The 15,825-nt window shown below is 37.1% G+C and overlaps 1 long non-coding RNA gene across 1 annotated transcript; it reads left to right on the plus strand.

Annotated features, from left to right (window-relative positions):
* Positions 1-12,929: 12,929 nt before the first annotated feature.
* LOC113318896 lies at positions 12,930-13,894 on the plus strand. The gene is made up of 3 exons (XR_003344942.1): positions 12,930-13,055; positions 13,178-13,238; positions 13,771-13,894. It is a non-coding gene; the product is annotated as an uncharacterized LOC113318896 (long non-coding RNA).
* Positions 13,895-15,825: the final 1,931 nt, after the last annotated feature.

Here is a 15,825-nt window from a genome sequence, read left to right on the forward strand (position 1 = left end):
CATATTCTTGCATCATCCATATATCAATTCGGACATTATCAACATGAAAAACTAAACATAAGCATTCTCCCAATACCCCCACAGATATATCGAACATATTTCCTTCCGAAGGTTCTTGTGAATATATCATTGGGGATTCTGGCAATGGTGCCTCAATGAATATCTTATTCACAATATCAAAACAGACTAGAAGAGTGGAGCCTTGTCCAAAGGTACGCGCAAGCCAATGAAGAGCTCTCCATTAGAGAGCACTCCCTCGACAGTTCTGTAATAAAGATGGAATTGTTTGCTTTGACTATGTTTCCATGAATTTGATCCTAATGTTTAGACATCAACATCAAAACACTGCGAAGGCATGTTGTAAACAACCCTTACCAATTTGTAATCGTCAGTCTTGTAATCATAACCAAAATGTTGGAAGTTAAACCAAGATATGGTGATTTGGTTCGTGGATCAACATCATATGTTGATCCAGTCTAAGTGGATCAACTGCTGCAGTTGACGCAGTCAAGTTGGATCAACACACGTTGTTGACACAGTGTGCGATATTTGGAAGTTTGGGTTAACTAGAAGAGCAAGTTGTGTCGGTTGGTTCTTTTAGAGTTTTAGTATGTTTAGAGTTTTTTTGTGTTTCTAGAAGTTTGCTTTATTTAGAGTTTGATTTTATTAGGTAAGTACTTTGAGTGATCATCAAGTTTGTGAGACTATAAATAGGTTGTTAATCCATGAGTTAATGTACACCAAACTGATTATCAATGTAATCGTTTGTTTGCTTCCGCGTGTGTTCGATCCTACATTTGGTAGCAGAGCAAGGTGAGAGGAAGAGAGAGGAAAGGAAGATAGAGTTAAGAGAAATTTTTTCATTGTTTTTAGTTTTAGGGTTTATGAGAAAGTCGTTGTTTAAAAAAAAATACTAATCTTTTAAAAAAAAAGTTGTTGTCGAGAAATTCAAAATATAAAGTTCCTCGCAACCACTTATAATACCACGTAAGCAAACCAAACCATTATATAAAGACGTAAGAAACTAAGACTTTCGAAAATCTAGAGATACTGAAGGGTAATTCCATGGCTCACGTTCGCACATTGTTGCTGATGATGTTGACAATGACAATCAAATATTTTTATTGCCTTTAGCCAATCAAACCGTAATTGTAGTACCGTTTTTTATGTTACTAAGTTCATGATACATACTTTGAAAACTAAGCGTATCAGATTAGGTACACAAGGACTTGCTCATGCACCTGAATCGTAAAAGAGACCTCTTTGGTAGCCTTGAGAAGATTTCTAGGAGAATCTCTTCCGGGAGGCATGGCATTGCTCGTTTCTTCTTCAACTTCATGTTGCGCAGCAGAGGGGGAGGAATAAGAATTTAGGGTTTTGGAAGAAAGTTGTAAAACCCTTACAAGAAAAGACTTATACGCGCGACCGTAAATAGAAAACGTTCTAGTTGGCCAGGTCTAACTCAATTAGCGTAAGAGAGTCGAGTCTCTGGTCTTAAATACTTTCAAGTGGATAATGAGAGTCAAATCCTTGGACAATGTAGCTATTCCCAATTGATTGATCAAATGGTACTTGGCTAACTAAGAATATGTTCGAGGTGTTGTTATTAAATCGTGATTGCCTTACCGCATTTGTTATTAAGTCAGAAAATAAATAAAAAAGATCAACCCATTTGTAATTTAAAACAGGAAGCCCACAGAACAGAACACAAGCGAAAGAAAACCAAACTTAGAGTCTATGTATCCATTACTGGTTTGGACTAGACTAAATTGTAAAAATTATATAAGCAAAAAAAATAAAAAATCCAATCGACAATCGGAAATTGCCTTCTTAATTAGCCGGCGAGATTTAAAAATTGTCACTGAGAATATCGTAGCTTTATTATGGGTTACAAGAGAGTACATTTTAAAAGTTGCAGCAAAAGACTTATTAAAGGAGACAGTTCAATTCATTTCAGATCGCAACACAACCCTGCAGTAGTTTGAGGATGAAATATTCCTCTCACAAGAAACCTGTAAACTCAAACCTTCTATACTAGAAACTGTATGCCTCGCCATTTGTTTCAACTCCATTTCAAGTAATGGAATAAAATCTATAGTCATCTTGAATGAATCAGCTGAACATCTTCATTAGAATCAGAATCACCGGTTAAAGAACTGTTTACGTCAATGCCTTTACAGAAATCAGACCTATCACATGTTCCAAGTTTGTAGTTCTTTCATTTGTATCCTACCCCAAAACAAATTAGATTTGATTATCATTTTCACTATGCCATGATAAAAGTTTAAAAAATGAAATCAAGACGCAAGCAGACACTAGAGAAGGTCGCAGACGACCCTGAGCCATTTATTACTTACAAGACATCCTTTTGAATAAATAATTTTTCCCATTTGGAAATATAATAAGTTTCTGGATATTAAGATCACAAAATTTTCCTCCCTACATCTCATTAACAATTTAAAAGACTGAATGATATACAAATTCAATAAGAAAGATACCAAGCCACAATTAGTTCTCAAGCTCTGTAAGCCTTGACGACGCATCAACCATCATTTATTTCGTTCACCAACCTCCACAATTATCATAATGGATACGTTTTCCAGGTATTGCTTGCTCACCTTAAAAAATGCTTTGCAAGGAAACACTAAGAAACTAGTCAAAGTTCAGTCTTTCAGATAAACTTCAAGTCACCGTAGAGTGAACTGTTGTTGTCAGGCAAAATGACAATGAGCAAGTCGTTTCCTTACACTTGAATTTTTCCATTGCTTCAGAATTTAGAGTCTTCAACGCTCGTCCAACATGCGGTATAAGGAGGAAGAATTGGCTCATATTGAATGTCATTCCGGAAATATGACACGTTTGGGGGACATCGTAACAAACTCTCGAGCCACACTGTCTTGGGCACTACGTGAAAAGTTAAAACGCATCCTGTTGTTGACCATACTCCAGCAACCATTTTCTTGTGCATCATGTTCCATTGTCCGACTTGCAGCAAGAAATCTCTTTTTCTCTACACTTTCACTGCACTTAAGCCATGGGGAAGGTAGAGTGCTAGCCTCAACTTGAGCAAGCTTATCCTTGATTTTTATTCGATACTGCTCCATGCAAGGGTTATCCAGAGAAGCATTGCGGCGGATAATGCTTTAACTTATTAGACGCTAACCTGCATTCCCTGAGTACCAACTAATACCAATTCCTATTTCATATTCTTGATGCATGAACCATCATATGCACCATTGCCAATGGCTACCTAGTGTGGCTATACCAGTTCCTACTCTCACTAGTCTTTTAACACCTGCAAATCCTAAACCGTTCAGTGAAATTAATGTGTGCAAGTAATATCTATGTCGACAACAAAAGGTTTAATTTACAAATAAGAAAAAAAAAATATAAAAAAAATAAGTGAATTGATTTGTGTGTACTTACAAGAGCCTCCTGTTTTGATGAAGAAGGACAGCAAATAACTGATGCGCAACTAAGTGAATGCTAGAGAAATAAGTTCTCCCCAGTAAGAGCCAAATCCAAGGACTTGCCATCCTTTATTAAAGCTGATGTAACATAACTTCTTTTCGCAGAAATAACTTGAGAATTTCCTTCATTATGATAACCAGAAGACAGAGTCTCAATTTTTTAGTCGGCTAGAGTTGTTCCAGAAACCAGACGTGGCTGATCTTACGGAAGACAAGAAAAGAGAATGAGCTCAGTATTTATTTGTTTCTTGAAGAAGAAAAGAAAAGATGTTTCTGAAATGCGCGGAGATGCTTATTGGATGATTCTTAAGCAACGGATTTTGGAATAAAATTACAGTGATAGTGGTAGAGAGAGAGAGATTTCTTGTTCCAAATCGGACAGTGGAACATGATGAACAAGAAAATGGTTGATGGGGTATGGTCAACAACAGGATGTGTTTTAAATTTTTTCGGAATGCCCAAGATAGTGTGGCTGGAGAGTTTTGTTATGATCTCGCCCAAATGTGTCATATTTTCGGAATGACATTCAATATGAGCCAATTCTACCTCCATATACCGCTTTATTAATCATGTGGAACGACCGTTGAAGACTAGATATTCTGAAGCAATGACAAAACTCAAGGGTAAGGTACTCGACTTGGTCATTGTCATTTTACCTCACAAGGTCTATGGTAACTTGGGACTGATCCTGGAATTGTTTCTTCAAGATGCGCAACCAATTCTTGAGAAATGTATAAATAAGATAAGTTTGAAGATCGGAGGACAACTACTGTGCTGATTTTCTACATTTTGTAAACGCTGAGAAAGAAGTGAGGTTTTGTAGTTGTTTTTTTCTGATAAGGTTGATAATGCCATCTCTAGGGCATACACTTCTTATAGCCTACAAGGTTCATGAACCTTTCTCTACGGGAAATCAATTTTAAGAAACCAATAAATATATTAAATGCCTAAACCAAGTTTTAAATTAATTACTAAATTTGTAAGGATTTTATCCCTCCAATTCAAATTTTCAAATATAGATCATCGATAGCTACATGTTCAATGAACCTTGATTGATTTGGAAACTCCATTACAAGAAAAATAAATAAAACCTTAAATGGGTAACAACGGATAAGAGTAGGTGAGTAAGTAAAGATTCCATAAATCCTTGTACATGACAAGTCCAGTTTCGGCATGCACACATCAAGCTTTGGACAATGGGAATTATAGCAGTTTACTTTTCCAAATATCAACAGCAATAGTCAATACAAAAAAAAGTGCTCCCATCAAAAATCAAAGAAGTAAAAAATGTTTTATTTTAATTCCAACAACCCCAGTAAATTTAAATACTGTTGGAGCCAAAAGAGAAGTCATGGGCCGACAGTCATAGTCTGTACTATCAAAGTATGATGATTAAAATTTAAATACAGTACCATTTTGCATTCAAGTAGATTAAAACATAAGATGCAGCAACGTAATACCACAAAAGGAACACACACAAAAACATCTAACCCAACCTTATTAACATCTTGAACTATAGACTGGTGATCCATCCGACTAAAGTATTCGTCCCATGATTCAAATTCACACATTGTGGTTGCTGATGTTGACAATGGCAGTAAAGATGATACTGACTTATATCAATTGTATACTTCGATTGCATTTTGTGGATACCAAAAACTATCTTCGACGCGTGGCGCCGTATGGAGGAAGGAGTAACTTAGCATCTCTAGAACTAGGTACATAGTATCTTAGCTTAGTTTCTTTAATTTATATGTAAAGGACATTTTTGTAAATCCATTTCTAATCGCTAGTACTTAAGAAAATATCTAAGAGAAAGAAAATGATCAGATTTTATTTGGTCAAACTTCATCTTCTTCCCCAAAAAACTAGATCTAAGAGAGCTCCAAAAACTTATTAATGGAGTCTCACCTTGTAAATCAATTAATCATAGTGAAGAACCATGGATGTAGATCCCATTTTGGATCGAACCATGTAGAATTCATGTGTCTCATTTACATTTCTAGCATACTTAGTATTCATATTTCATTTGGATTGTGAATAAAAATGTTTAGATTTAGGATTTGGTATACAAATGAAGGTTTGGGTGTGACTATGGATTTTCCGTAGTTACATTTTGGCGTCGGAGAACAGGGATTGAACCTGTGTTGATTGATTCAGGAGATTTCCAACAAAGTTTAGTTGCATCTTTTCTGACTACGACACCCAAGTGAAATTAAAGACTACAAACTACTTAAACATACAAGATTTAATATGAACAAGATGTAAATAGCATGAAATGTAAAGATTGACACAAGCATATAACGTGGTTCGGCCTTGAAGACCTGCGTCCACGGAGAAGAAGATGTTTCTTATTGATTATAAAGTCTTACCCTTGAAAGTGTTACAGATATCTTCTAGATTCCTAACTTTCTCTCTATCTAGATCTCTCTCTGGAATTCTCTGTAGAAAGACCATCTAATGTTACATAAGTTGTTTATCTCCTTGTACATGGACTCGTATTTATAGTCTAAATAAACTCGTGATGGCTTGATCGTCCGTGTTGGATGAGCTGTCTTCCATCGTGCTGGTTCCCTCGGGCTGGTTCTATACTATCCCTCGTGATGGCTTGCTTGGTTCTTCCTCCGAGTTATCTCGCTCTCCCCTGGATCGTGTTGTCCTTCTGTGGAGAACCTCGCGCTCTATTGCCTCGGGGTCGTAGTATAGATTGTCCAAGTCTTACATCACGATGTGCAACTACCCCTGTCCTGTTCTTACCCTTCATTAAATGCGGTCTTGCTTTTTAGACTTGACCGTCTGAGCGGATTAGACCTTTACCTACACGCGTCATTCATGTGGCGCCTCTGCAGTTGCCTCGACTGAGACAAATCCTCCTTTTTAGAGAATGATTCGGTGCTCCTACCTTATCATCTCATCATGTATTCATCCCTTGAGATGTTGACACGTGGTCATCGGGTATTTTACCCACACATTTTGCTCATTTTCTTTGAAACTTGCCGAGGGCATGATGGGAAGAAAACTATGTAACTGTCCCACCTTTTTCGCCACGTGTGTACTTGTCAGCCCCTTCTAAGATTCTTGTCGGTTTATCTTAGATTTTCTGGGACAGGGCACCTTTTCCTCCAGGATTCTTATCGTCTAGTTTGCCGCGCCTTTGACTTTCTTGATTTTGGAAGAGTTGGTTTTTTCGAGGATTTCCTCTTCTATTTAAGAAGGGTCCTGATGAGAGTATGAGTTCCATTTTCCTCAATTCTTTTTTTTTGATGTATGTTGAACTTTTTCTTCCTCGTCCTCCATTCTTTGGTCTTGGGAACACTTTATGTTGTGCGCGTGTCTACACGTTTTGGCTTAGAACCGTTTGCTGCTGGAGTCGCTGGGGTATAAAATACTGTTTCTGTGTTTAAACGTATATATATATACCTTGCCCCTGTTTTATGCCGTAGCGCCGGAGGATGGTGGCATGCATGGAGAGGTGGTTGATTGGGTAAGGTGTCTCAAAGGTTTTGCTCCTGCACATGGTTTTTGTCTCGGATGAGGAATTGGTAAGGTGAAGGCGTGTTGCTCCAAGCGAGGTGTGAGTGCGATGCTCCTGTCGGAGGACGTTATGTAATTTGTGTATCTGTTTTGTTCGGAGTTTGTGGATTTGGTTGTTTTGTGTAATTAAACGCATGACTCTGAGGATTTTTCCTTATGTAATGTTAGTCCAATTATGGATGTTAAAGCCAAGGAGTGATCAGTTCCTATATTTGGATAAGACACTACTTACAATATTGGATTTATTATACATAGGATTTTTTCCTTCTCGCTCTCGTTTTTTGTTTGTGTCCCTTGCTTTGGGATATGATTCCTTCTTGTGACTTGGAGGGTGATACCTCGGTCGAGTGATACTTGCCCCATCCAAGGGCAAGTATCTCGATGCTGGGTATCTCCTCATGTAGAGGACATCACCGATTTTGTGATCGTGATGGAATTATCGTAGGTTTGTGTCCGTGTCGGGTATCTTAGGTAAAGTACCTGCATCATTCTAAGAGAATGGAAGGTGTGGCTAGCACCGTGCCATAGTGTTGTATGGGCTTTAGTGGAATGCAAATATGAGATAAAGTAATAGACAAATTGCTAAGAGAAAAAATGTTGAAAACAAAGACAAAATAAAAATAAAACAAAAATAAAAGGAAAAAACATTAAGACAAAAGGAGAAATTTTATTATATTTGCAAAAGAGAGTTTAGTTCATTCTAGAAACAGAAACGTTATGTGACCCGTGTTCAAGTAGGGAGCATGCCCCATTCTAGGACCTTTTGGTGGTCCCTCTAAGCAATGTAAGATTTTAGGTATTTGATGTTCCATGGGAGTTCAAGTTCTTCGTCGTCAGATTTGAGCAATTTGTATGCTCCATCTCCCGCCTAAGCTAGGACTGTTAATGGACCTTCCCATATGGGTGCAAATTTTCCTAACTCGCGCTGGTAGGGTGGGATCTCGCGCTAAACTTTATCGACTGGGCTGAATTGTCTCAGGTGAACACGTTTGTTGTATTCCCGAGCCAATCTTCTGTGGTAGTTTTCTATTGTTTGGAGAGCGATCTCTCTATTTTCTTCCAAGTCGTCTAACTTGGAGAGTATCATGTCCGAGGTCAGGTTCTTCTCCCATGCCTCAGTCTTCATTTTGGGGATCATTTCCTCTGTTGGTATGATTGCCTCCGTGCCATATGTGAGGGCGAAGGGGGACATTCTCGTTGCTTCCCTCTTGGTAGTCCCATAGGACCATAAGACATTGTGCAACTGTTCACACCAGCTAGCTCCGTATCAGTCAAGTTTATTTTTGAGTATGTCGGCGATGGTCTTATTTGTGGCCTCTGCCTGGCCATTACTCTCAGGATAGATCGGTGTGGATTTGTTTTTTCTGATCTTGAAACAGTTAAAGATAAGGTCGATGTTTTTCTCTCGGAGTTGGGCCCCATTATCAGATACAATGGCGTCTGGGATACCGAAACGACATATGATATGCTTGAAGAGGATCTTAAAGACATCATGGTCTCTGATGTGTCTTAAAGCTGACGCTTCCACCCATTTGGTGAAGTGGTCTGTGGCCACAATTAAATATTTTCTTTGTCCTGTACCGGCTCTGAGTGGTCCGACAATATCAACCCCCCATTTGGCGAATGGCCAAGGGCTTAGGACGGACTTTAAGTCCATTGAGGGTGCATGCCTCCTTTTGCCAAATTTTTGGCACTCGATGCAAGTTTTTGCCATTTGTTTTGTGTCCTCGTTCATGCGAGGCCAAAAATATCCCTGAAGTCTCGCTTTGTGAGTGAGGGATCGTCCTCCACTGTGGTTTCCTGCGTAACCATAATGTATTTCCTTTAATATGCTGTGCTCTTCCCAATCTTCAATTAATAAGACAAGAATTCATAATGATCACCTAGAAATTGAATCAGTTTTAGTGTGCTGTAGTTGTAAGATTTATTACAACTACATCAGTGATCCGGTGTTTATAATTCTTGTCTGCGTAGCTTTTCTAAGATGGCGCATTCTTGTTTAATCTTGTAATTTGTCTCTTTTTTCCATTTGTACCTCAGTTCTTTTTATGCCTCCTCGGCATCAAATTATCAATATTAAACCCTTTTTTAAAAAAATATATATATATATTAAGTATTCCCTTTTTATGCCTCTCGGCATCAAGTTAACAATATTAAACCCCCATTTTCAAAACAAAAATAAATAAAATATACTCCTATATTTATTAATCGCTGAGGTCAAAAAATTTCAGAGAGATGTGATTTTTTTCTACAACTAGAGTCCACAAATGAACAAGGTCGTTATGGCCCATGATCGGTGGGCATCTTGATATTCAATGATGATCAAATTCGAAGATTATAGAAATGATTGGCTACATAACCCATGTCTGCCATACAATCACAACATATGTACACCTGATCAACTTCTCATCTAAATAAACTACATAGGAAATAACAAGGTCATGCAGACGAACTATGAATTACTCTGTTGGATTTTCAAAATAAGAATCTTTGCCATTGGCTTAACATTTTTTTTTAAATGAACACAGTAAATATCATATGAGAGAATTTTCATACGTGAATTTTGTAGTTGTATGAAATCTTACAACTACACTTCACTATAACTGATTCAATCCCTAGGTTATCATTTTGAATTCTTGTTTTATTAACTAAAAATCAAGAATGTTTACAAGAATGATTCAAGTATTACAACAATTCTACTTGAAACCTAAGCTCACTTTCTCTCTCTTCCTATTTCCTTTCCAAGACTTGTCCTAGAATCCTCTCACATACAATGACTCTCTCCTTTATATAGGATTTTACATAGTGGATGACAGCTAAGAATCCCATTACTTTTGGGATCCATATGCGACATATTCGCTCATATACAATCGCTCATCTTCGCATAGCGTACCTTCTCGCGCAGTTCTTCACACTTTACTCGTGACTTTGCTGACATCATCTGGTGCGTCATCTCAACTTTGTTGTGTGCGATGTCCTTCGCTTAGGTTGTATTCTTTACTTCACGTATTTTGTCCACCGACCATCACATTTATCATAAGGGATACATTTTCCCGGTATTGCTTTCTTATCTTAAAGATATGCTTTGTAAGGCAACATTAGGAAACAAGTCCAAGTTCAGTCTCATTTCATAGATGAACTTCAAGTCACCATAGAGTTAATTATTGTTGTCAGACAAAATGACAATGAGCAAGTCAGTCCTTACCCTTGAGTTTTGTCATTGCTTCGAAATATCTAGTCTTCAATGCTCGTTTAACATAATCTAGACAAGCGGTATAGGGATGGAGAATCGGCTCACATTAAATGTCATTCCGGAAATATGAGACATTTGGGCGAGCTCGTAACTAAACCCTCGAGCCACACTATCTTGTGCATTGCGTGAAAAGTTAAAACACCATCAACCATTTTCTTGCTCATCATGTTCCACTGTCCGACTTGGAGCAAGAAATCTCTCTCTCTAACACTTTCACTGTACTTAAGCCATGGGGCAGGAAGAATGCGACCCTCAACTTGAGCAAGCTTATCCTTGATTTTTATTCCAAACTGCTTCGTGCAAGGGTGATCCCCACACTAACCTGCACTCGATCAACGCCACTAATACCACTTACTATTACAGATTCGTGATGCCTGCACCATCATTTGAACCATTGCTAATGGCTAGCTCGTGGTTATATGAGTTGTACTTTCACCAGTCTTGCAAACACCTATATACTACTTAACTGTTCAATGAAATGTGCACAAGTAATAACGATGTCAAAAACAAAAGGTGTAATTTATACAAAAATAAAATGATGTGAAATGATTCGAGTGTACTTACAAGAGCCTCCTGTTTTGGTGAAGAACGACAACAAAAAACTGTTTCACAAGTAAGTGCAAGCTTCAGAAATAAGTTCTCCCGATTCCTTGGATGACCAAAATCAAAGGTCTTGCCATCATTTATATTAAAGCTGGAGGAACATAATTTTTTTTTCCCGCAGAAATAACTTGAGAATTTCCTTCATGTAAAAAGGTGTTACTCAGACCGTGCGGCTCAAGGCTTCATTATGACACCCACAAAACATAGTCTCAATTTTATAGTCGGCTAGAGTTTATCCAAAAACAAGAACTGACTGATCTATGTTGAAATTTCAACCTCCAAGCCAGCGTGCTTGCCAGACAGGTTTCTTATAAGGAATTGCATCTGTAAATTGAATTGTATGTAATAATTAGATCACAACATTCATATGCATGAACATAAAAGAAAAAAAAAATTACCTTCAGTAACTCATTTACATAACTTGTAATCGTATACTGCATACATGAAAAGTTAACCAAAAGGAAAAATAGGATATGCGAAAGCAGACTAGGATTGAGAAAGTAACCTAGCTTACCTTAAAGGGAGTTGCAGAATATTCCGTTAGTTAGTCAGCAGAAAATGAGATTGAGCTCAGTATTTATTAATTTCTTGGAAAAGAAAAGAGAAGATATTTTTAGCGGAAGTTGAGGTTGGCGTTATTCCTCCCCCATGGCTTAATTACAGTGAAAGTGGTAGAGCGAGAGATTTATTGCTCCAAGTCGGACAGTGGAATATGATGAACAAGAAAATGATTGATGGGGTATGGTCAACAACAGGTTGTGTTTTAACTTTTCAAGCAATGCACAAGATAGTGTGGATCGAGGGTTGTGTTACAAGCTCGCCCAAATGTGTCATATTTCTGGAGTGACATTTAAAGTGAGCCGATTCTCCTTCCGTATACCGCTTGTCTGGATTATATTGAACGAGGGTTGAAGAATACATATTCTGAAGCAATGACAAAACTCAAGGGTAAGGTACTCGACTTGGTCATTGTCAATTTACCTCACAACAGTCTATGGTAACTTGAGACTGATCCTGGACTTGTTTCTTCAAGATGAGTAACCAATTCTTTACCAATGTATGCATAAGATAAATTTCAAGATCGGAGAACAAATACTTTGTTGATTTTCTACATTTTGTAAACGCTGAGAATGAAGTGAGGTGTTGTTGTTGTTGTTTTATAATAAGGTTGAGAATGCCATCTCTAGAGCATACACTTCTTATAGCCTACAAGGTTCATGAACCTTTCTCTATAGCAAATCAATTTTAAGAAAACCATAATTATATTAAATGCCTATACAACTAAGTTTTAAATTAATTACTAAATTTGTAAGGATTTTATCCCGCCAATTCAGACTTTCAAATATAGGTCATCGACAGCTACATGTTCAATGAATCTTGATTGATTTGGCAACTCCATTACAAGAAAAAAAATAAAACCTTAAATGGCGGAACAACGGATAAGAGTACGTAAGTAGGTAAAGATTCTCCCGCCAATTTGAATTTTCAGATCTGGACTAGAAGATATAGATTCGATAAATCCTTGTATATAGCAAGTCCAATTTCGGCATGAACACATTAACCTTTCGACAATGGGAATTATAGCTGTTTACTCTTCCAAATATCAACAACAATAGTCAATATAATTAATTTTTATTGGGAAAATTGGTAATATGCCCCAAAATGGACTGCAATCTTGGGAATATTTCCCAGAATTCCAGTTCTTGGGAATATGCCCCGAAGTAACCGTTTCCGCCCAAAAAGGTTAAAAAATCAATTTCTCGCACATTGACCGGTCAATATCTCATAATATGAGATCTCACGGGTCATATAAATGGCAGGTTTAACCTTATACGGTTGAATACATCTCCCAGTGCCACGTGTTTTCATCAAATTGAGTTTTAAACTCGAAGATTTTTAACGGCTTTTGATCAACCAAACCAAATCTAGGGTTTTTATGTCTCACGGGTTTGGATTCTGCTCTTTAGAAACAAAAAAGAAAACAGACGAGAGGGAAAGAAAACCAGTCGAGAGTGAGAGGTTTGTGATGTGAGAATAGGAGGATTGGTGTTCGATGTGTTCGATTAGTTATTATAGTTAATTGTAAACCGAGAATCTGTCACTGTTTTTGCTTTTGCTATTAGTTTAGTTGAAGTTAAAGGGAGAAGAAGAAGAAGGAAAACTGCAAATTGAAGCAGCATGGGTCTTCAAAAAGAGTAAGTAATAGAAACCCAACATGTATTTATCTTTGTTTTCGTTTTTGTGGTTACTTGTGTTAATTTGATAAAAAGTGAATTTAGGGTTCTATAAAATTGGGTTTTTTTTTTTTCTGATTTAGGTTAATTTTGTGGAAAAATCGTAAGTAAATGAGATTAAACGTGTATGGGTCTTCAAAAAGAGTAAGTAAATTAAACCCAATGTTTTTTTTATCTTAGTTTTTCTCATATTATATGGTTAATGTAGTGTAGAAAGTGAATTTAGGGTTCTTCAAGGGGTGTTTCTGGTTTAGGTTAGTTTGGGTTAATTGGGGATACTAAAATTGGGGTTAATTAGTTTAAGGATGACTGAAATTGAACATTATGGATTGTTGTGAAATGTTGAATACGATTAGTTAGAGAATTTTATTAGAACCATGTAGTTAATACGCTGTAGTTAATACGCTTTTAGTTATCTGTTTATGTAGAATCTTGTAAGGTTGTGCTGCAAAAACAGTCATTCATACGAGTTGGCCTTATTTTTTGTTTTGAGCATAGAGTTGCCTTACTGGTTTTGTCGATGTGCTTGTAAATGGGTATGTTTGTTTGTAATGATGTATTTTCTTGATTTGGAAATGAGAATGTGTTGAATTGCAGGTTCTATTCTGGAACAGTGTATTTGCAATATATTGTCGTTATAAAAATTTACAGTAGTTTTCAAATGGTCTTGATCCAGGTAGGTGAATATAGGCCTTTGGATGAGATGAAATAAACACGTTCAATTGCCTTCTGAAAAGTTGCAGCAAAAGACTTATTAAAGGAGACAGTTCAATTCATTTCAGATATCTACACAACCCTGCACTAGTTTGAGGATGAAATATTCCTCTCACAAGAAACCTGTAAACTCAAACCTTCTGTACTAGAAACTGTATGCCTCGCCATTTGTTTCAACTCCATTTCAAGTAATGGAATAAAATCTATAGTCATCTATAATGAATCAGCTGAACATCTTCATTAGAATCAGAATCACCGTTTAAAGAACTGTTTACGTCAATGCTTTTACAGAAATCAGACCTATCACATGTTCCAAGTCCATCTGTAGTTCTTTCATTTCTATCCTACCCAAAAACAAATTAGATTTGATTATCATTTTCACTATGCCATGATAAAAGTTTAAAAAATGAAATCAAGACGCAAGCAGACACTAGAGAAGGTCGCAGACGACCCTGAGCCATTTATTACTCACAAGACATTCTTTTGAATAAATAATTTTTCCCATTTGGAAATATAATAAGTTTCTGGATATTAAGATCACAAAATTTTCCTCCCTACAACTCATTAACAATTTAAAAGACTGAATGATATACAAATTCAATAAGAAAGATATCAAGCCACAATTAGTTCTCAAGATGTGTAAGCCTTGACGAGCATCAACCATCACTTATTTCGTTCACCAACCTCCACAATTATCATAATTGATACATTTTCCAGGTATTGCTTGCTCACCTTAAAAAACGCTTTGTAAGGCAACACTAAGAAACTAGTCCAAGTTCAGTCTTTCAGATAAACTTCAAGTCACCGTAGAATGAACTGTTGTTGTCAGGAAAAATGACAATGAGCAAGTCGTTTCCTTACACTTGAATTTTTCCATTGCTTCAGAATTTAGAGTCTTCAACGCTCGTCCAACATGCGGTATAAGGAGGAAGAATTGGCTCATATTGAATGTCATTCCGGAAATATGACACGTTTGGGCGACATCCTAACAAACTCTCGATCCACAGTGTCTTGGAACTACGTGAAAAGGTGAAAAGTTAAAACGCATCCTGTTGTTGACCATACTCCATCAACCATTTTCTTGTGAATCATGTTCCATTGTCCGACTTGCAATAAGAAATCTCTTTTTCTCTACCACTTTCGCTGTACTTAAGCCATCGGGCAGGTAGAGTGCTAACCTCAACTTGAGCAAGCTTAGCCTTGATTTTTATTCGAAATTGCTCCATGCAAGGGTTATCCAGAGATGCATTGCGCCGTATAATGCTTTAACCTGTTAGACGCTAACCTGCATTCCCTGAGCACCAACTAATACCAATTCCTATCTCAGATTCTTGATGCATGAACCATCATATGCACCATTGCCAATGGCTACCTAGTGTGGTTATACCAGTTCCTACTCTCACTATTCTTTTAACACCTGCAAGTCCTAAACCGTTAAGTGAAATTAATGTGTGCAAGTAATAGCTATGTCGACAACAAAAGGTTTAATTTACAAATAAGAAAAAAAAATATAAAAAAATAAGTGAATTGATTTGCGTGTACTTACAAGAGCCTCCTGTTTGGATGAAGAACGGCAGCAAATAACTGATGCGCAACTACGTGAATGCTAGAGAAATAAGTTCTCCCCAGTAAGAGCCAAATCCAAGGACTTGCCATCCTTTATTAAAGCTGATGTAACATAACTTTTTTTCGCAGAAATAACTTGAGAATTTCCTTCATATTGATAACCAGAAGACAGAGTCTCAATTTTTTAGCTAGAGTTGTTCCAGACACCAGACGTGGATGATCTTACGGAAGAGAAGAAAAGAGAACGAGCTAAGTATTTATTTTTTTCTTGAAGAAGAGAAGAAAAGATGTTTCTGAAATGCGCGGAGATGCTTATCGGATGATTCTTAAGCAAAGGATTTTGGAATAAAATTACAGTGAAAGTGGTAGAGAGAGAGAGATTTCTTGTTCCAAGTTGGACAATGGAACATGATGAACAAGAAAATGGTTGATGGGTTATGGTCAACAACAG

This window comes from Papaver somniferum, chromosome 10 (assembly GCF_003573695.1).
Source record: "Papaver somniferum cultivar HN1 chromosome 10, ASM357369v1, whole genome shotgun sequence".
NCBI lineage: Eukaryota > Viridiplantae > Streptophyta > Magnoliopsida > Ranunculales > Papaveraceae > Papaver > Papaver somniferum.